We start from the raw sequence: 23,759 nt of genomic DNA, 5'->3' as shown, positions 1-23,759 counted from the left end.
AAATCTGGGTGCCATTTGAGTAGGGCTCGAAACATATGGAGATTAACGCTTTTTAAAGCAATAAAAGATGGGGCAAATACAATCAAAATGAGGAAATCAATGGAAGGACAGAAACTAAAGAAAGTGCTATGGAATATTACATGAATGCTCATGAAAATGGGGAGTTATTTTAAATGTAGTAGTGGCGATTAAGTCAAATTAGGTCAGCTGATGACTTATTATGATATAAAAACATTTAACAAGTTTCCAGAATGAAATCTTTACTCTGCAGCAGATTGTGTGCTGAGGTGAAACTTCATGGCAGATTAAAACTGTGTGCTGGACCGAGACATATGGTGTCACAGAAAACAATATTTAATGCTAATAAGCTCAACTTCGTTGTGTTCAGTCTGGAAACTAGTATGACACAGCTCTCCAAACTATCCTAACCTGTTCAAGTCTCATTATCTCCACATAAACTACTACAACCTGTAGCCATTGGAACATTGGTCTCCACCTATAAATTTTACTCCTCACACTTCTCTCTGTTGCCATATTAATGGTCCCTTAATGCCTTAGGACGTGCCCCATTAACTGGTCTATTCTTTTGGTCAGGTTGTGTCATAAATTTCGTTTTCCCACAATTCATTTCAGTATTTCATTATTAGTAATTCAATCTACTGATCTGATCTTCAACACTCTTGTAGCAATGTATTTAAGAACCTTCTACCTGTGTTCTCTACTTGCCAGCATTGCTTACCATCCACATTTCATTTCTGCCTGTGGTTACACCATGACAGGTGCCTTCGGAAGAGACTGCTTAATTCCTACATTTATATTCTATGCTAACAGATTTCTTTTTACCAGAAATGCTGTACTTGCTATTGTCAGTCTGCATTTTATGAGAGCATGCCTCTGAATTTTTATGTGAAAACTCTTAAAGCTTTTTAATTAAAACAAACTTTGTTAACATTCTACACATTTATTCTTCATGTCTGCGTATTTATTTCTCAACATTGTCACCGTGGCAACAAACACATTTCTCCCAACGAGAGACCAGTTTGCTGACGCAGTCACTGTAGAATGTCGGACTTTGTTGTTGGAGCCACAACATCACCTCTGCTTGCACTGCTTCATCACATCAAAGTGAAGTCCTCAAAGGTGTTCATTAAGTCCTGGAAACAGACAAAAATCGGATGGGGTCAAGTTAGGACTGTATGAAGGATAATGAATGACAGTGGACCAGAGGTGTTAGATCGTTGCAGGTGTCACAGTGCTGATTAAATGATCTGTCAGAGTCATGCTGAAGGAGATTGTGCTCAATGTGAGGACAAACTCTTCAAACTGATGCTTTTGATTACAACACGCTGTTTCTCATGCACCGACATAGTTACGTTACACACCATCATGTTACCCACTACAATTTGGAGCCCTCTAGCAGCAGAGAGTTGCAACCTGGGCCAGCAAAGTGGCAAAGCCAACCAAGTAATATGCATGTCTATAATACCTCAACTGATATTTAGATCATAATAAAAAATTTGGAGGAATTACTTTCTGGCATGCCCTCGAATAACTTCTCTACTTTGGCTGTTGTTAGTTATTTTGCTGCCCAAGTAAAATAATTCATCTACTAACTTTTTCATCTGATTTACTATTCTAATTCCTACAACATCACTTCATTGAATTCAACTACTTTCCATTACCCTTGTTTTACTTCTGTCAGAGTTCATCTTATTTCTTTTTTTTCAAATTATTTTCCTTTCTGTTCAGCTGCTCTTCGAAGTCCTTTGCCATGTTTAACAGAATTCCAATACCGTCAGCAAATCTGAAAGATCCCATTTCTTCTTCCTGAACTTAAATTCACTTTCCAGATTTTGCCGCGGTTCTCTTTACTGCTTGCTGTAAATATGGACTTTATAACCTGGGATCACGTCATCGTCTCACTCTCTTCTTAGCTATGGTGTCCCTTTCATTTTCTTGGGCAGTTACAGCTAGTCTGTTTTCTATACACGTTGTAGATAACTCTTCACTATCTGTACTTTATCTCTGGTAACATCATAATTTCACAACTATTTTGTTAATCGCAATTATTGTTACTCTGAACTACAGAACAACAACACAAAATTACACTATGTGATCAAAAGTATCAAGACACCTGGCTGAAAATGACTTGTGGCAACCTCCATTGGTAATGATATAGTGTTGGCCCACCCTTAGCCTTGATGACAGCTTCCACTCTTACAGGCATAAGTTCAATCAGGTGCTGGAAAGTTTCTTGGGGAATGGCAGCCCATTCTTCATGGAGCGCTGCACTGAGGATAGGTATCGATGTCGGTGGGTGAGGCCTGGCATGAAGTTAGCATTCCAAAATATCCCAAAGGTGTTCTATAGGATTTAGGTCAGGACTCTGTGCAGGACAGTCCATTACAGGGATGTTATTGTCATGTAACCACTCCACCACATGCCGTGCATTATGAACAGGTGCTCGATCGTGTTGAAAGATGCAGTCGCCATCGCTGAATTGCTCTTCAATGGTGAAAGCAAGAAGATGCTTAAAACATCAATGAAGGCCTCTACTGTGATAGCCCCAGGCAAAACAACAAGGGGTACAAGCCCCCTCTTTGAAAAACACTACCACACCATAACACCACCTCCTCCGAATTTTGCTTCTGGCATTGCACGTGCTCGCAGATGTTCACCGGGCATTTACCATACCCACACCCTGCCATCGGCTTGCTACATTGTGTACCGTGATTTGTCACTCCGTACGACATTTTTCCACTGTTCAATCGTCCATTGTTTATGCTCCAAATCGTCCATTGTTTATGCTCCTTACACCAGGCAAGGCATCGTTTGGCATTTACCAGAGTCATGTGTGGCTTATGAGCAGCTGCTCGACCATGAAATCCAAGTTTTCTCACCTCCTGCCTAACTGTCATAGTACTTGCAATGGATCCTGATGCAGTTTGGAATTCCTGTGTGATGATCTGGATGGATGTCTGCCTATTACACATTACGGCCCTCTTCAACTGTTGGTGGTCTCTTGTCAGTCAACAAACGAGGTCATTCTGTACGTTTTTGTGCTGTGCGTGTCCCTTCACGTTTCCACTTGACTATCACTTCAGAAACAGTGGAACTAGGGATGTTTAGGAGTGAGAAAATCTCACATACACATGACACAAGTGTCACCCAGTCACCTTACCAAATTCAATGTCTGCTCCCTCACGATGTCTAATGACTACTGAGATCGCTGATATGGAGTACCGGGCAGTATGTGGCAGCACAATGCACCTAATATGAAAAAGTATGTTTTGAGAGGTGTCCGGATGCTTTTGATCACATAGTGTATAATTAATGCACATGTATTTTAACAACAGTGCTGCAGAGGACATATTAACTGGAAACAAAAGACTAGCTAGTCCATTGTGCATTAGTATTCAGAGCGAAATTTTGACTTTGCTGTGGAATGTGTGCTGACACAGAACTTCTTGTCAGATTACAACAGTGTGCTGGACTGAGACTCGAACTCAGGATCTTTGCCTTTCATAGGCAAATTCTCTACAAATTGTGCTACCCAACCACAGCTTGTGGCCCATCAGTCAATAGAGCACTTGCCCGCAAAAGGCAAAGGTCCTTGATTCGAGTCTCAGTCCAGCACACAGTTTTAACCAGCTAGGAAGTTTCATATCAGCTCACATTGCACTGGGGAATGAAAATTTCACTCTGGAAACATCCACCAGGCTGTGGCTATGCCATTTCTCCACAATATCCTTTCTTCCACGGGGGCTAGTTCCGCAAGTTTCACAGGAGAGCTTCTGTGAAATTTGGAATGTAGGAGATTAGGTACTGGCGGAAGTAATGGTGCGTCATGCTCGAGTAGCTCAGTCACTAGTCCCGAGTTCGAGTTTCGATCCAGCACACAGGTTTCATCTGCCAGGAAGTTTTGTATAAATATTTCTAACAGCATTTATACTTCACTGCATCAGTTACAGCCACTACTCTCGTCTCGCTGATAATGTTAATGTACTTCTGTGGGGCCAGAATGTATAGGTCATTGGAATGGTTCATCACACTGCGGAAGTTTGAAGATTGGAGCCACTTGTTACTCGAAGCTGATGTGGACGATCCAGACAAGATCGCGGCGAGTGTAAAAGTAATTCGTGTATACACGCGAAAAAAAGTAAATTTCGGTAGTACAAAGAATACGTGTGTAAATTGTAAGGACGAGATCTCGTAGCTAAACGAACGAATATCCAGTTTACAAGTTAAAACTAGACATAAAGAAACTTCATGCGGAAAAATGTGAGTCGCTGAAGAAGCAAGAAGACTCGACCTCTGCAAACAAGTAGCAAACAATGTCGGGAGAAAACTGCACTCAGAAAGTACAATCCAAAATAGCAATGAGACTTCAGTATGTATAAACTGTGAAACTTTAATGCATAAAAACTGCACTCATAAAGTACAATCTCAAAGCAGCAGTGAAACTTCAATGTGTATAAACAGTGAAACTTTAATGCATAAAAACAGTCAAACTAGAACGTATAACGAACTTGTGGTAGTATTCACTACTGAAGATTCAATGAACACGCCAGCCGAAGTCGAAAAGTTACGAAATGAACCACAAAAAGTAAACAAACCGTTGCTCGAACTTCCGACTGCTAACATTGTAAGATACGGAAAAATATGTGTGTTAGGCGATAGCCACGGCCGTGGAATTGCCGCAGTGCTAACGGAAAAATACAATTACGGGGCAAACGGTTTCGTGAAGCCTGGGGCTCCATTAAGTGAACTGAAAAACCTTACAAAATTACGTGAAGTAACTAGTTTGTGTAAGGATGACTTTGTTGTATTGCTGGGAGGATCAAATGACGTATATAGAAATGAGTTGTTCAAGGCTAGCACAGAATTGAGAAAATGCCTCCGTAATTTATCTCAGACGAATGTACTCGTTGTAAATATCCCGCATCGTCACGATTTACCGAGGTGGTCGTGTGCAAACAGTGAAATTCATGCCGCAAACAAGAGTTTCAGTGAAATATGTACTCACTTCGTAAATGCAGACGTTATTGACATAAACAGTTTGGATCCAAGGCTCCATACAGTTCACGGCCTTCATTTGAATGCATTAGGAAAGGAAGTACTTACGGAAAAAAATTTTACTAGTATTTCGCGGTGCAATGAAGTACCGAGGACAAGTGGAAATCGATCGCAAGTAATAAAGCGTTCTTTTCATGCAGCAAAATTTTACTAGTATTTCGCGGTGCAATGAAGTACCGAGGACAAGTGGAAATCGATCGCAAGTAATAAAGCGTTCTTTTCATGCAGCGAACAATATAGCCATCAATCAGCGTCAAATCACTAAACGGTTTAAAACCAATAGGCCAGAAAGTAACATTCAAGCTGGGAAACAAACTCAAATTACGAAATGTTCAAACCAAAAAGAAATGAAGCACAAATTTTGCAAGCTCCAAAAATACTGGAAGACAAACAAGCTGCTGTATGCGTGTCTTCCAGAACAAGGAAAGCTCCAGAGAGGAGCAGTGATTTTTTATGGCTGGCACCATGGAAATCACTTCAGCACCATCCAGATCCAATGCCATCAGGAATATAACTATGGATGTAAGTACACAATATCAAAGTGATAAAGAAATGTACAAGCCAAGCGAGCAAGCTGATGGGCTGCTACAGAAGAATCCAGACCTACGCTTTTGTGAGGATGGCTCATTATTAAATATTAGGTCTTTAAAAAATAAAATTGATGATTTTACTAGTAACTATATAATGCATTGTAATATAAATTGGTTAAGTGCTGAATACTCATGTGACAGAAACTCTAAGTTAGATGAGCTACAAGTTTTTTTATCTGAATTTCTAAATCTTAAAGTAATTTGTTTAAATGAACACTGGCTTAGTAGTGATACCACAACAATCTTAAATAAAATTGAAAACTTCAAGGTAGCTACCAGCTTTTGTAGGATAAATAAGTAACGAGGGGCTTCATGCATACTCATTCATTCTGATTTAGATTACCATGTAAGATGTGACTTCAATTGTTTTAATGAAGAGTGTATTTTTGAGGGTTGCTGTGTTGAGTTAAAGGACTTAAATGTTGTTATAATATCAATTTATAGAATCCCAGGGAAGGTGACAACTGAGCATTTCCTACGTAAATGTCAAGAGTTTGTTAGAATACCTCAGTAAAGAAAAGAGGAAAAAATTGTAGTTGCTGCTGATTTCAACATCAATGTGTTGAATGAAACATGTGAGGTATCAAAATTTTCATACTTAATAAAAAAAATATGGCTTCAAATTAAATTTTTCTGAATCTACAAGAGAAAATGCTCAGTCAGCTACATACATTGACAATATTTTAACGAATTACGTATTTGAAGATGGATATAAATTTTGTCTAGATCTAGAAATTTCTGATCATTCAGCATTATTCATTGAGCTACCCAGAGCAGGTAGAGAAGTCAGATGTAAAAAAGCTTATGTAAGAAGGATCTTCAACCAAGAAACGTTGACTCTATTCCATAATAAGCTGAAGGAGACAGAATGGCACATTGATAAAAATATTTCATGCACAGCAAATTTTGAAGCATTTCTAAGCGATTTTCTAAGTGTTTTCAATGAAATGTTCCCACAAAAAACTTATTTTAATAAAATGACAAAATTAAAATGGATCACTAAAGGTATAAAAATCTCCAGTGCTAAGAAAAGGCAGCTACATAAGGAAGTAAGACATAATAAAAAAATTGAATTTATTGAATATGTTAAACAATACAAAGGTACATTTAAGAAAGTTGTCAAAGCAGCAAAGCAAATGACAAATAATAAATTAATCTTAAAACATGAGAATAAATCAAAGGCAGTGTGGTCAGTTGTAAAACATGAATTAGGTATCAAAGCCTCTAGACATGGAATTAGTACAATTAAGCTTGAAGATGAGATCATTGTAAATCTGGCTCAAATTTCAGAATGCTTCAATGAGCTCTTCATTAATGTAGTAAAACCAGAGGTTAATGTTGCAGATTATGAGAACAATGTCTGTCTCTTTGGACCAAATCATAATTCTGAATGCTTCACAAAATTCAAAACAGTGTCAACAATAGATGTAGGGAACATTATATTAAAACTAAAAAACAAAAATTCTGCAGGTTGGGATGGACTACCAGCAAAAGTCCTTAAATTTGTGTGTAAATTAATAGGATACCCACTACCTAAAATAATAAACCAATCCTTTGAACAAGGAAGCTTCTGAGAGGTGCTGAAGTATGCAGAAGTAAAACTATTGCTCCAAAAAGTGTCAAGAGAGGATATGGGGAATTATCGTCCCATCTCCCTCCTTCCAGTCCTATCAAAAATCTTTGAAAATGCTGCTGCTATGCAGAATCTAAATTTTATGGAGAAATATGATACTATTACGAAAAACCAATTTGGTTTCCAGCATGGCAAAAGTACTATTGATGCAATTAACAAGTTTATCGACAAGATCAGTACATCATTAAACAACCATAATAAAGTTGCAGGAATCTTTTGTGATCTCACAAAAGCATTAGACTCTGTAAATCATGCACTGTTTATCTATAAGCTTGACAAGTATGGGATCAAGGGTAATGTTCTAAATTGGCTTACTTCATACTTATCAAATAGGAAACAAGGAGTGATTGCCTCATCAAACGCAGCAAATTACTATTCAAAATGGAAAACAGTAGCCCAAGGTGTCCCTCAAGGCTCGATTCTAGGACCTATTTTGTTTTTGTTCTATGTTAATGATTTACTGAACAATGTAAATGCTCCATCGGTTTTATTTGCAGATGATACATCTGTATTAATTGAAAACCAGGAGCCAGAAAACATCCCTCTCTACATAATAAACACAATTAACAAACTAGAAACATGGTTCCAACCAAATGGATTAAGATTGAACATCCCCAAAACCCACATGGTCCAATTCAGAACAAAACAGTCAAAGCCCCAAGAAATTAAAATAACTCATAAAAACCAGGACATAGAAGAAGTGGATTCTGTGAAGTTTTTAGGGTTAAACCTAGATAAAAATTTAAATTGGAATAAACATGTTGACTACCTTTAACCAAATTACATAGCTTTGCATTTGCTATGCAAATATTAGCTGGCGCAACAGACATGAATACAAGGAAAATTGCATACCACGGCTACTTTCAATCAGTTGTAAGGTATGGTATTATTTTTTGGGGAAATTCAAGCAATATATTGCGCATACTAAAGTTACAGAAAAGAATAATAAGGGACATGTGTACTGCCCATCCAAGGACATCATGTCGCCCACTATTTGAAAAACAACAGTTATTAACAGTTCCCTCCTTATCATCTTTCAACACAGCAATTAAGAGTTATTCGAGAAAAACTTTTTCAATCACACGTATAACACGAGAACAAAGACAGTTTTATGCTTCCCAGTCATTGCTTAAACATATATGTGCAGTCTCCTCTGTATATGGCAATGAAAATTCATAACGAGCTAAAATGTTCTGAGTATGAACCTAGAGACACTGAAAAGAAAGCTATATGATATACTTGTCAAACGCTGCTACTACACTGTTGATGAGTTCATCAAGGATGAACTGAACATTTGAGCAGGATAAATTTACATAGTCTTGTGTGTAAATGTATCTGTCCTTCACAAAAGGGAGGAAAGAAAAATAAAAGTTTATATTAATGTTAATATTCTTTGTACCAATTAGGCCTAAGTTGCGTTATCCATTTTTTTGACGTGTCTCCTGTACACTAATCATATGATTAGAAATTGTATGTTATGAGATGAATAAAACACTATTCACTAGAATCCATAATTTTCAGCAGTAGGGTTGGTTCGAGCTTGTCATTGGAGACAGTATTCTGACTGTAAGGTGTTTCAACAACCAGGTACTTTTCAGGGCATCAGTGTGTCACATGTGGTATACTGCAGGTAGTTTAGAGCTTTGTATCTTATGAATATGTCTGAAGAGGTCATAAGTTCTGGACGGATCAAACAGATGCTGTACCATAATGATGAACATTTTTTGTTTAATTGCCCATGTACTGCTTTGAGTTGAAAATGAAAGTTGAAATATCACAATCCACTTGCGTAGGGTCAAAGAAAATGAACTTGAAGTCTAATTCTCATGTAGTAAGCGATTTATACATAACTGGCAGACCTCACATCCAACAATTTCTACAGTGGTGGTGTTATATTCTAGTATCACATGAGTAGATGGACCCATAAAGCTATTGGTAAATTGTCAGTCCAGTCATCTGAAAGTTGGGCTCCAAAACATGGAATCCATGATGATAAGACAGTACAGTACTGATAACGTATCTGCAGAAACGTCCTTCAGTGGAAATGTATGTGTTCGTTATTCTTAAGAGATATGTGGATCCTTGAGAACAAGGTAATGGCCCCACTAGATCATGACATATGTGGAATAAGTGAGTGTCAACTTCACTGAAAGTTCGTGTGTTTGAAGTGTTTGCTTGTTCAGAGCGAATTCATGCTTTTATTCAAAGGTTTACATCTTGTCTCGATGAAGGCATTATCATCAAAACTATAAATAGTGACTAAAGTATAAAGAAGTTCATAATTGTTCGTCCGCAAAACGGTATGAAACTCTTAACCCAACCAGTTCCCACGTCCTAATTTCACTTTTTAGAAGAAAGGTGGCAGAAGTGAGTTCTGAAATAAAAAAATGTTGCAGTGAAACTGCTGTTTGGTCTAATTAAATATTGCGCTAAATGGTAAGTATTTTATTTTCGCTGTATTACGTATTCAAATTAGTTTATGTTCACTTTATTCCAGTTTTACGTCATTTCACTTACCCTTTAATTTACTTTAGCTTTATTTTATTACCAAACTATTTTATTTTTGCAGTATCATACGTTCATGTCAATTTACTGTCGCATTATTTACACTCCTGTTATTTTTCCACTTTTTCTATTACTTTATTTTCGTGGTATTATATTTTCGCCTTATTTTACTTTCGCATTACGTTGTTTATAGGTTTTTTTTTGGTATCTTAATTTCTTTTTTTAACTTTTGCGCCATTTTACTTTCCCATTCCTTATTTTCGCGGTGTTATATTTTCGCGGTATTATATTTTCGCGTTAGTTTATTACCACAGTATTTCACTTTCGCATCATTATATTCTCCCATTAATATATTTATGTTTTGCAAAGTTTCACATTCATATTATTTTCGCCTTTTTTTCTTTTCATGTTATTTTATTGCTACATTAATTTATTTCCCAATTATTGCATTTTCGTCTTTTTTTACCGTATCATTATATTGTTTTCCGGCTATTACCAATTCGTGTTATTTTACTTTCGCTTTATTTTATTGTGCGTGGGATTTCTTTTCGCGGTATTTTATTTTTGGGTTTTTAATTTCAGCTATATTTTCGCTTCAGTTTGTTTACTGAATTTTATTTTTGCTTCTTTTGATTACTGGGGTCATGTTTTTTATAATTGTGGCATTAATTTTCGCTTTATTTTATTCCTGTGGTACTTCACTTTTGTGTCATTATATTCTCCCATTACTTCAATTTTGCATTATTTGATTTTGGCCCAGTTTCACTTTTATGTTATTCTCTTTTCGCGTATTTTACTCTCGCGTTATTTTAGTTCCCTGTAATTTTATTTTCCCATTTCAGTACTTACATGTTAGTTTTTCGTGATATTGTATTTTCCCGTTATTTTACCTGGGCGATTATTTTTTATGGTATTTTATTTTTGCCATACCGGTTTCTTATTTTCTCGTTTATAACTTTCACATTACATTACTTTCCCCATATTTATTTTTGTGTTGTTTTATTTTTGCGATATTCTGTTATTGCCGTATTTTGTTTTTGCGTCATTACATGTTCTCATTACCATATTTTCGTGTTATTTATCTTTCACCTTGTTTCCCCTTCATTTTATTTTCGTGCTTATTTCCTTTTCGTTTTATTTACTTCCCAGTTACTGCATTTTTTCCTCTCTTTATTATTGCATTACACTATTTTGCAGCTATTCCACTTTTTTTCGCTTTATTTTATTTTTGAACGGATTTTATTTTCGTAGTATTTTATTTTTGCATTTTTAACTTTCGCGCATTTTATGTTCTTTTTCAGTGATATTTACCTTTCCGTTACTTTACTTTTCATTGTTTGTTATTTTGCATCATTTTATTGCTGAAGTATCATATTTGCATGGTGTTAATTGTTGCATTATTTTATAACTGTGTTATTTTATTTGTGTGATACCTTGTCTTTATATGGCAACGGCCTTGCCGCAGTGGATACACTGGTTCCCGTGAGATCACCCAAGTTAAGTGCTGTCGGGCGTGGTCGGCACTTGGATGGGTGACCATCCAGGTCGCCATGCGCTGTTGCCATTTTTCGGGAGCGCTCAGCCTCGTGATGCCAATTGAGGAGCTACTCGACCGAATAGTAGCGGCTTTAGTCAAGATTACCATCATAACGACCGGGAGAGCGGTGTGCTGACCCCACGCCCCTCGTATCCACATTCTCTACTAAGGATGACAAGGCGGTCGAATGGTCCCGGTAGGCCACTCGTGGCCTTGAGACGGAGTGCTATTTTGTCTTTATATATAATTATTTCCTTTCATTGTATCCTTCTATTAATTTATTTTCGCCTTGTTTAACGGTTGCCTTGATTCACATTTATTATTTTCTTTTTGTGTTATTTTACATTCATGATATTTTACTACCCCATTATTGCACTTGTCTGTTGCTTTTTTTTCTGTGTTTCTTTACTTCCGTTCTCCATACCGTTACCTTATTTTCGTGTTTTTAACTTTCACATTATATTATTTTTGCCCTATTATATTTTTCCGGTATTTTATTTTCGCATCATTACATTCTCCCGTTACCACATTTTCACGTTATTTCTCTTTCGCCCTTGTTTCACATTCATGTTATTTTCGCGTTATTTTGCTTTTCGTGTTATTTTACATATGCGATATTTTACTGTGACGTCATTTTACTTCCTAGATGTTGCCTTTCCTCCTCTCTTTACTACTGCATTATTTTTATTTCGCTTTATTTTACTTTTCAATGGATTTTATTTTCGGATTTTTAACTTTCGCCTTATTTTACTTTCCCTTTCAGTTATATTTACCTTGTGATTACTTTACTTGTCCTTTTGTTTGATTTTCGTGTTTATTGCTTTCGCATCATTTTATTGCTAAAGTATTTTATTTTTGCAGTATACATTTTTGTATTAAGTTATTGCTGCAGTGTTTTATTTTCGTGATGTTTCGTCTTTGCGTCATTATATTCTCCCATTATTTTATTTTCACATTATTTAATGATTACCATGATTCAAATTGTTTTTTTTCATGTTGTTTTCATTTATTTCACATTAATGATATTTTACTGTCCCATTTTTGCACATCTCTGTTGTTTTATTTTCGTGTTTCTTTACTTCTGCATCATTTTGTTTTTACTTTGTTATTGTTTCGCGATATGTTACTACCAAGTTATTTTATTTTTTTAGGATTTTATTATCGAATTTCCAACATGCGCTTTATTTTACTTTCTCTTTCACTTTACATTACCTCTACGACATTTCACTATCCCTTATTTGTTTTCACGGCATTTTATTTACGTATTATTTTGTTATAGAGAAAATATATGGTAGCTTAAAAGTATAATAACGCGAAAAAAAATTATACACAAAAACAATACAGCGAAAATAAATAAGACAAAAGCTAAAAAACATGACTTGAAAAAATAAAATGGCGAAAATAAAATAATGCAAAAAGAAAATACTACGAAACAACACAGAGACAAAACAACTCGAAAATAAAATAACACAACACTATACCACAGAAACAAAAATAATGCGAAAATAAAATACCACCACATTAAACCACGGAAATAAAATTTCGTTGGAAAAAAAGATGAAAGTAAAATAATGCGAAATTTCAGTAACACGAAAGTTATGTAACGCAAATTAAAATAACGCGAAAATACACAGCCTAACAGAAAAAGTGAAGCACTCAGTACACATCGTCTGATCTCAATGTAATTTCGTGCAGGTATATAAATGATCAGAGTTGAATCTCTCTCGGGTAGAACAACCACCAGAGTGCATTAGTTTTGCTCGTGTTTAATGTTACCACGACCGGTTTTGTATGCAAGGGGTGTGAACAGCATCACATGTTGTGTGTTCACTGTTAGGAACACGTAGATGTTGAATACTTGGATGAGACAGCGTTATCAGCACCTGCCAAGAGTTTGAAAGGGGTCTTATTGCGGGTTTTCATTTCGTCGGCTAGTCTAGAGCATTTGGGTGTGACAGTGGGCCATTGTTGGACAGCATGGCAACGTGGGGGGAGGCATACAGGGTGTGATTCCCACTGCACGAACACCTTCTGGAACTCGCTTTCTGTGATCCTCTTTAGAGATGCCGTCACGGCGTTTTGGGTGTCTTCTATAAAGCCGAATCGGTATTTCTCGAGGGCACTCGGGGGACGTGTTTGCGGCAATCTTTCAAGCACTTCCACATAAAAGGGTGAGGGGGGGGGGGGGGAGAGCAGCTTCTTACAGGAGATAACGACACTTTATGACACCCTACCTAACGGATTGAGTGCATGCGACCAGGTCAGAGGGGGTGCAACATCATGCTGATAAGTGAGTTCCTACTACCAAATTCTTTGCAAAAGTGACTCTAGTTTGTAATCACTGAAGACGTTGAAAACTCAACCAACCATTTGCAAATGAAGGTTTATTTAGCCCTTGACCGTGGTTTCGAAATTTGTAAAAATATCTTCTTTAGAAGTAGTGGTCCTAAAAATGTATACTCCAGTTAGAACATTACTTTTACAAACATAATTAAATATTAATAGAAAAATATTTGTGAGGCAAACGTACTCACTTATTACATCACATGATAGCACAATAGATTACATGAAGCCGAGTGGCTCTTGTCATAAACAAAATTCATAAACAATGCCAGAGCACTGTGTTCGCAAAGTTATACCAGATGTGAAATAAGACATTTGTATGAAGAAAAAAAAGGATCAGATGAATAAGTGAATAAGGGGTTGTATTTAGACCTGTTAGCATTTTACAGGTTAGTAAGCCGGCAGCAATATGACTTGGCCCGCGAACACATTGAGGATGTAGTGAGACGTATTAGTGCTATACTTTACGATAAGCTAGGTAGGTTACGTAAGAAGGGCCGCCAGATTGTTGATCAGCAGGTCACTGAACGTCGTTTTGATTTTTACCCTAGAGTGCGTAATCTTTCTGTTATTAATTTTAATGAGAAAGAAACTTCATTTTTAGCGAAAGGATTACCATACAACATCAGTCATGCGACCAATCAACAGCAGATTAGTTCGATGATCTCCCACACCGTCTCCGCGCTAGATGGTGCCAACCTAACCACAATTCAACGCAATGAAGTAGCTTTGGCGTACAGACTGCAGTGGGTCCGGTTTATTCAAGAGGCGACTTTACAGTGATAAGGCTATTTTGGACTTTACTAACGAAAAACTCGATGAACATAAAGCACTAATTGTCCAGCTGGACAAGGGAAAAAGAGCTGTTATCTTAAGCGAAGATCAGTATGTGAATAAAGTGCAATCCTTCTTTGTAGATAATGACATCGTTAAGTCTAATGTAGACCTTACGAACAGATATTTGGCTAGTTTAAAAAAGACCCTTAATACAACCACAACCTTTTCAAATCCGTTCAGAAAGAAGAATATTGTTCCTATGAACCCAGTAGCACCAAGACTCCGAGCTTTGATGAAGCTACGTAAAGACGACTTGCCAGATCGCCAGAGTGTTAACGCACGTAGTGAGGTTGGTTACAATACTGAGAAGATGATTGCAAAGTACCACGATCAACATTACCATCACCCACTTTCCTTCTACATCCACAATAGAGGACAATTAACTAAAAACTTTGTAGGTTAACCATCCCACCAGGAACTCATCTGGTCTCCCTGGACGTCAACAACATATACTAGCATTCCAGCAGATCAGATGCAGGGTATTGTGGCTCAGAATTTAAGAGAGCATAGCGGACGACCCAGCAACGAAATCAATGACGTACTCAAGTTATTGGAAGTGGTTTTAAGGTTCAATTATTTCAAATTTGGGGAGGACAGCTTTTTTCAAAAACAAGGTCTTGGAATGGGGTCCCCCTTGTCATAGTGTCTCGCCAATATATTCATGAGAGCTTTTGAGTCGGATGCTATGACTAAGTTTCCAATATGTGCTAGCAAGATCGTAGCTTTGTATAGGTATATAGATGACATTCTACTTCTTTTCAATGGGACACGCGAGAAATGTTGTCAGTCCGTGCCCGCGTTAAATGGCTTACACGAGGACATTCAGTTCACTCCTCAGCACAATGAGGGGGCGATGTTACCATATCTGGACCTTAAAATTACCTTATGTGCTACTGAAGTCGAAGTCCATATTTACAGAAAGGCAACTACCACCGATATAGTGATCCATAGCTCGCCCAACCACCCTATTAAGTACAAAATGTCGGCTTTCAGGTCGTTTTTGTATAGGCACCTTAGTGTCCCGTTGTCAAAGAAAGCCTTTGATAGAGAGTTTCGGATAAAAAAAACGGCTATGACAGTGAGTTTGTCAATGGTATTAATCTGGGTATTCTCAGAAAGATATAATCGGGGTATCCTCAGAAAGATAAGAAAAACCAACGCAACGAATAGCATCCTTAGCATTGCCGATAGTCAGAAGGCCGCCAGTATCACGTATCATAAAATTCCGTATTTCGGCAGTATTTCCGAAAGGATCGACAGACGGTTGAGGTCAAAAAATATTGAACCGGCTTTCTTCATTCCCAGTAATGTTGCCACAAAGTATAGGCACAAAGAACACGTCACTTGTTCCAAATATAGTGCAACCGGGTTGTATTGCATTACTTGCAATGATTGCCCCATGTGGTTGTAATATCTCTTTATATTCGATGAATTATTCTGATACAATTCTACCCTTGAATGACGTTTACTAATTTTCTATCTTCATACTCGCAGAATCCATGCGAAAAGTAGTTCATACAATAGCTATGCCATGAGCGCATAAGTATTCTTTGTAGTACTCTCTCTGGTGGTTGTCAGAAAAAAAAAGAAAGGGAACTTCCGGGATTGTCTTCGTGCCGATTAGCCTGAGCTTGGTTTGGAAGAACTGTCATCTGATTATTGAGATTTATCACAGAAGATAACTGATACGAACTGTGCGATTAAAAGGAAATATATATAGATGGCTCCTTCAAATAAAAGGTGTGTATTTGAAATTTGAGAATTAATGATATTTATCGATATATTGCGTAGTTGTTAATCAGAAGGGCTTCCGAAAGACTGGATACGAACCTGCATTTAATAATCCAAGAGCTCCATTACTTCTTCGGAAGGTTAAACTTCATCAAAGCCAAATATCCGCTTGATCTGAGGTTTCCCGACTGATTATACAACGCTCCCAAAATTAGAGGCATTTTATTTGTACAGATTAGCAGACAGCCGCAAAGCATGAGCCTGCACAGAAGAAGAATCATCGCCTGATTTCATTCTAACAAGTAAAATTTCAGAATCATTTTGAGTGACTGAGCTATGACTGTGTTTCCTATCATGAATGATTGATTGCTCGAACGAATTGAGAGCTACAGAATTACGTAGATAGGAGGAAAAATTACATGGTACATCTGTGAAACCGACAGAAGCTTTAGCACCAGGCTTAAAGAACATCTTAGGGTTTCTAGCTTGAAATCTTCCTTGAGTATCCACCTTCGTGAGCAGAGGCATTCCGTCACCGATCTCACTAGTAACTTAAGAATTTTACATCGAGAAAACAAGGCCCACACTTTAAGCATCCTGGAGGAGGTAGAAATTATGAGAGCAATTAGTCGTTTTGCACACCAAACCCTGAATGGACAAACGGAGTTGAGACATCGTAGCATTTTGGCAGATATCGACTGCCTAAGCAACTAGACGTAATACTATCGTCACCCAGTCCCCTTTATTCCTCTTCGGCCTTTCTACTTTACTCACCTCACCACCCCACCCCCTATGCATCCGCCTTATTGTCTTAGGTTTCCCACGTCTTCCTTACAAGCATGTCTTTAAGGTTTTTGTAAATTTCCTTAAATTTTATCGACTGTTACTAAGCATCAAAATTCACTACACTCTTGGATTCTTTTAAATGTGAAAGTGGGCATGTTTAAGAAACATAATTTTTAGAATTTTAATGCACTCAAAATATTTTTAAAAGTTTTAAGGTGTTCAGTGGACTCAGCCGGCATATCTGTTTCGTTGCCCTACCATATATGCACGTGATGTTTCTCTTTTACACTCTAGTTTTAACATAACTTAGGGGCGATATTAACGAAAAATGTCACTGTCACTATTACACTACTGGCCACCAAGGCACCAAGAAGAAATGCAGATGATAACCGGGTATTCATTGGACAAATATATTATACTAGAACTGACATGTGATTACATTTTCACGCAATTTGGGTGCATAGATCCTGAGAAATCAGTACCCAGAACAACAACCTCTGGCCGTAATAACCGCCTTGATACGCCTGGGCATTGAGTTAAACAGAGCTTGGACGGCGTGTACAGGTACAGCTGCCCATGCAGCTTCAACACGATACTACAGTTGATCAAGAGTAGTGACTGGCGTATTGTGATGACCCAGTTGCTCGGCCACCATTGACCAGACTTTTTCAGTTGGTGAGATATCTGGAGAATGTGCTGGCCAAGGCAGCAGTCGAACATTTTCTGTATCCAGAAAGGCCCGTACAGGACCTGCAACATGCGGTCGTGCATTATCCTGCTGAAAGGTAGGGTTTCGCAGGGATCGAATGAAGGTTAGAGCCACGGGTCGTAACACATCTGAAATGTAACGTCCACTGTTCAAAGTGCCGTCAATGCGAACAAGAGGTGACCGAGACGTGTAACCAATGGCACCCCACACCATCACGCTGGGTGATACGTCAGTATGGCGATGACGAATACACGCTTCCAATGTGCATTCACCGCGATGTCGCCAAACACGGATGCGACCATCATGATGCTGTAAACAGAACTTGGATTTATCAGAAAAAATGACATTTTGCTATTCGTGGACCCAGGTTCGTCGTTGAGTACACCATCGCAGGCGCTCCTGTCTGTAATGCAGCGTCAAGGGTAACCGCAGCCGTGGTCTCCGAGCTGATAGTCCATGCTGCTGCACACTGGACTCGCATTCGGGAGGACGACGGTTCAATCCCGTGTCCGACCATCCTGATATAGGTTTCCCGTGATTTCCCTAAATCGCTTCAGGCAAATGCTGGGATGGTTCCTTTGAAAGGGCACGGCCGACTTCCTTCCCCATCCTTCCCTAATCCGATGAGACCGATGACCTCGCTGTTTGGTCTCTTCCCCCAAACAAACCAACCAACCATGCTGCTGCAAACGTCGTCAAACTGTTCGTGCAGATGGTTGTTGCCTTGCAGACGTCCCCATCTGTTGACTCAGGGATCTAGACGTCTCTGCGCGATCCGTTACAGCCATGCGTATAAGATGCCTGTCATCTCGACTTCTAGTGATACGAGGCCGTTGGGATCCAGCACGGCGTTCAGTATTACCCTCCTGAACCCACCGATTCCATATTCTGCTAACACTGATTGGATCTCGACCAACGCGAGCAGCAATGCCGCGATACGATAAACCGCAATCGCGATAGTCTACAATCCGACCTTTATCAAAGTCGGAAACGTGATGGTACGCATTTCTCCTTCTTACACGAGGCACCACAACAACGTTTCACCAGGCAACGCCGGTCAACTGCTGTTTGTGTATGAGAAAACGGTTAGAAACTTTCCTCATGTCAGCACGATATAGGTGTCGCCACCGGCGCCAACATTGTGTGAATGCTCTGAAAAGCTAATCATTTGGATATCACTGTATCTTCTTCCTGTCGGTTAAATTTCACGTCTGTAGCACGTCATCTTCGTGGTGTGGCAATTTTAATGGCCAGTAGTGTATATTGATATTCTACAGATGGTTAAAAAAGTTTATGTACTTTGTATCTCAATATTCCTTGTTTTCATTCACCATTCGTGTAATCCCCAAAAGGCCACAAATCATTCGGTCGAGCCCGCGCTTCATCAGCGCATGCGCGAGGCGTCCGCAGGCAAGTTGTTTACTTTCTTGCCGTCAGTATGACGGAGCACGCGGCCGCGACCCCTGTACGCGGTTCCATATAGACTGGAGAAGCGGTAAGTGCATTTCTCAGGTTCTGCTTTACCGCCGTTAGCTATTTACTTGACGATTTTGTCTAGGTAGAGCATTCCTCCACTTTGTGGCAACCACTTCTTGGTTTTTCATTCTGGCCCAAATTGGTTCAAATGGCTCTGAGCACTATGGGACTTAACATCTGAGCTCATCAGTCCCCTAGAACTTAGAACTGCTTAAACCTAACTAACCTAAGGACATCACACACATCCATGCCCGAGGCAGGATTTGAACCTGCGGTTCCAGACTGAAGCGCCTAGAACCGCTAAGCCACACGGCCGGCATACTGGCCCAAAATCGGGTTTTAATTGTATTCATTTGTTTTCTTCTTACCAACAGATCACTATGATACGATTTGTTTTGGACCCATGCACTATACTGAAATTCGGAAGTTTTTTCCATGATATACTATCTTTTAGCAGTGTTTTGTATTTGACAGACAACGAATGTTGGGGAAAAAAGATTCCGAGATTTTCCGCTCTAATGTTTTAATCATTTGAGTAATAACATTTTCATATTTTCATGTAAAAGTTTTTAATATTCTTTTAAAATCTTAAAACTATTTACCATACCAGTGTACGTGTCAGGGTTGTTATTTCTTCTGGATTTATTGTTGTACATATGTCACCTGAAGATGTGACTTTAACGCCACGAAACTGGTAGTGGTACTGTAACAAAGGACCAAATACAGCTGAAGCGATTATTAATGCCCAGGATGAATACTCATAGCTGTGGTTGCCACACCTATAAGGCTGTCTGCAAATGAAACAAGAATTATTGCAAGCCATGCCTTAAGATAGTGCCAGATTACAAAAAATGTTTCAAGTGGCTCTGAGCACTATGGGACTTAACTTGTGAGGTCATCAGTCCTCTAGACTTAGAACTACTTAAACCTAACTAACCTAAGGTCATCACACACATCCATGCCCGAGGCTGGATTCGAACCTGCGACCGTAGCAGCACCGCGGTTCCGGACTGAAGCACCTAGAACCGCTCGGCCAGAAAGGCCGGCATTCTGGCCCAAAATCAGGTTTTAATTGTATTCATTTGTTTTCTTCTTACCAATAGATCACTACGATACGATTTGTTTTACCCCATGCACTATACTGGAATTCGGCAGTTTTTAATCCATGATATACTGTCTTTTAGCGGTGTTTTGTATTTGACAGACAACGAATGTTGGGGAAAAAGATTCCGACCTTTTCCGCTCTAATGTTTTAACCATCTGAGTAACAACATTTTCATATTCTCATGTAAAAGTTTTTAATATTCTTTTAAAATCTTAAAACTATTTACCATACCAGTGTACGTGTCAGGGTTGTTATTCCTTCTAGATTTATTGTTGTACAGATGTCACCTGAAGATGTGACTTTTACGCCACGAAACCGGTAATAAAGGACCAAATACAGCTGAAGCGATTATTAATACCCAGGATGAATACTCATAGCTGTGGTTGCCACACCTATCAGGTTGTCTGCAAATAAAACAAGAATTATTGCGAGCCATGCCTTAAGATAGTGCCAGACTACATATATCGTACTTCAGAATAAATACTCATTAGTAAATGTCCACAGATAGAGGCTCTTGTCAACATGAAATTCTAATAGGCGCCGCAGGATAAAAGATTTGCATAAGTTACATGTAGAGACTAAGACCAACTGCTGCAAATATACAGGCTCAAGCGCCCAGGAAAAATTGACTGCAGAGGGCGCTAAATACATGCGCGTAAGAACTGCGTCTTGGTTAGGTTGAACAGCAGCGTTTTACAATAAACTAAGTATGAAATTTCCTCTACAAAGCTATTAAAATGCAATATATTTACAGGTATAAATTATGGGATAAAATTATTAATACGTATGCTGATAGAGTAATATTGTACATAAATACAGCGTGCAGAAGGTAGAGTTCTGTTTACAAAAGATCATCGTTACAAATGCATGGGGGAAAGAAGAGAAAATATAAGCTACAACATCCCTAACAAGAAAAAACTTCCGCTTAACACTACGGAAGCTTAAGCGATAGGAAAAATGGAAAAGTAGTGGGCGGGCGCAAGCACTGCGTCTTGCCGATGTTAAGTAGCATAATTTTACATTAAATCAATATGACAATTTCTTATAGAAAGTCACTAACAAACGCAACAATTTTAGAGGTATACATTAAATATAACATCTGTAATACATTTAGCCGGCCAGAGTGGCCGAGCGGTTCTAGGCGCTACAGTCTGGAACCGCGCGACCGCTCCGGTGGCAGGTTCGAATCCCGCCTCGGGCATGGCTGTGTGTGATGTCCTTAGGTTAGTTAGGTTTAAGTAGTTCTAAGTCTAGGGGACTGATGACCTCAGAAGTTAAGTCCCATCGTGCTCAGAGCCATTTTTTTTTGTAACAACTTTATGTAGCACAGTGATACTGCACGTAGCTTTACTGTGCACAAGATAACAGATACAAAGCTTTATTTCTGTTACGAAAAAGGCGGAGGACATAATAAATGGATAAAGTTACATTACAACATAAATAAGAGAATATTCTGTTAAACCATTCTTGGAATATCAACTGTGATAACATGTGTTGATAGGCCACGAGAAATCAAACCCAGTGATATGAAATGTCAGGAGCTCACCGGTAAAAAAAAAAAATATGTTTTCAAGAAAACAGCATGTGTTCAGACATTAGCGGAGATAGTATATACGTATATATTGACCGTGAGCAGCGGTTTAAATCCATCAAGGGAGTGCTTACTCGCGAGTTGCAACTGATCGTCCAAGATGTTACCATCTCTCTTAGCATGATGTTTATAAATTTCAAGTTGTTCTAATAAATCCAATTTACAGACTTTTATTTCCTTACGTAAAACTACGGTGTCTTCTAATTCCCTCGGAGAACTGTCTGAAATACGTAAATGTTCAGCAAATGTAGAATTATGCTCATTTCCCCCTTTCTTACGCAACAAGTGCTCCTTATATCTGTTTTTAATAGCTCTGCCGGTCTGCCCTGGTTGGCTGATGTTTCAACCTCTTCAGATTTGCACAGTTGCGGTTTGGAATAACGTAACTCCTCCTCTTCATGAGTGCTTCACCTTTTATGTCAGATAGTGCAGTGAAGGAACAGTCACCTTCGACCGACATACTCACTCATACGACCCGGTAATTAGAATCAGGAGATAATTTACGAAAGTCGTTCTCTAATACCTGCACAGCCCAACGAGCTAAGCCACAATGACCATATGATTGTATCTCTAACACTCGGAAATAAGGCAATCGACTCCGATGCAAATCTGAAATGGGGTATCTCACATTCAATTTTAAATAAAATTACGCGGTAATTTTCATAACTTTTGATGCAAATTACTACAAATCTGAAAAAATTTCACTGCCGAAATAATTAGTATTGCCAGCAGTAGATTTTGCAATTTGAGCAGACACACACGTTCACTATTATGTAAAAAGACATTGTGAATACAAATTGGAACTTTCTCTATCTGATTCGAAATTAATTTACTTTGCGACTCAGATTACAAGTAAATGAGAATGCAAAAGCGGAGCGATTCACTTACCGTTACACGACAGCAGTTTAAGCAAAACTATTGAAGTAACTTTCCTGAATAACGCCTAAAACAGCACTGATTGGAAGCCAGAATACTGCCTCCAAAGCCACAACAAGATTGATTCAGTACAATCACAGATGCAGGAAAGAGCAAATATGAAAAGATTAGTACCACGATGATTATTAGTAAGTAAATTTGAAACTTCCTGGCAGATTAAAACTGTGTGCCCGACCGAGACTCGAACTCGGGGCCTTTTGCCTTTCGCGGGCAAGTGCTCTACCATCTGAGCTACCGAAGCACGACTCAAGCCCGGTCCTCACAGCTTTACTTCTGCCAGTAAATTTATTTAAATTGCTTTAATGGCACTGATTACTTTCTCACTTCTAGAATGAAGGTCATTAGTAGATAGTTAAGCCTATTTAATGAGCAAGAAAGCTGCTTTTAAAATACAATTGCAAACAAATTTAGTGGTTCATTTATATAATAAATCGCCGGCCGGAGTGGCCGAGCGCTTCTAGGCGCTTCAGTCTGGAACCGCGCGACCGCTACGGTTGCAGGTTCGAATCCTGCCTCGGGCATGGATATGTGTGATGTCCTTAGGTTAGTTAGGTTTAAGTAGTTCTAAGTTCTAGGGGACTGATGACCTCAGAAGTTAAGTCCCATAGTGCTCAGAGCCATTTGAACCATTCTTATATAATAAATAACATGTATCATAATGAACGTCGAGAACTGATACTGGTGAAAATATGGATACTATGGTCCACTCATACCTTACATACCTCCAACAGTGTGTAATGATCGGAACAGATAGCTCACAACGGAGGAATTGAGCATCAGGGGCCCACAAAGATCAGTACTGTAAGCATTACTTTTCTCATTATAAGTTAATGATTTGTCGACTGCTATCTCCCATTGAAAATATAATTTCTACACCGATGGCATCCAGTTATATCTTACTGCA

At 38.6% G+C, this 23,759-nt stretch overlaps 1 protein-coding gene and 1 pseudogene across 2 annotated transcripts in view; one reads left to right on the top strand and one right to left on the bottom strand.

Annotated features, from left to right (window-relative positions):
• Positions 1 to 23,759, bottom strand: part of LOC126109666 (guanine nucleotide-binding protein subunit alpha-11-like) — a 128,138-nt gene that overhangs the window by 68,127 nt on the left and 36,252 nt on the right. The gene's annotated exons all lie outside the window — the stretch shown is intronic.
• LOC126110033 (5S ribosomal RNA) lies at positions 11,251 to 11,368 on the top strand (annotated as a pseudogene).

Source organism: Schistocerca cancellata, chromosome 12 (assembly GCF_023864275.1).
Source record: "Schistocerca cancellata isolate TAMUIC-IGC-003103 chromosome 12, iqSchCanc2.1, whole genome shotgun sequence".
In the NCBI taxonomy this organism is placed as follows: domain Eukaryota; kingdom Metazoa; phylum Arthropoda; class Insecta; order Orthoptera; family Acrididae; genus Schistocerca; species Schistocerca cancellata.
This window is presented reverse-complemented; position numbering and strand designations above follow the sequence as displayed.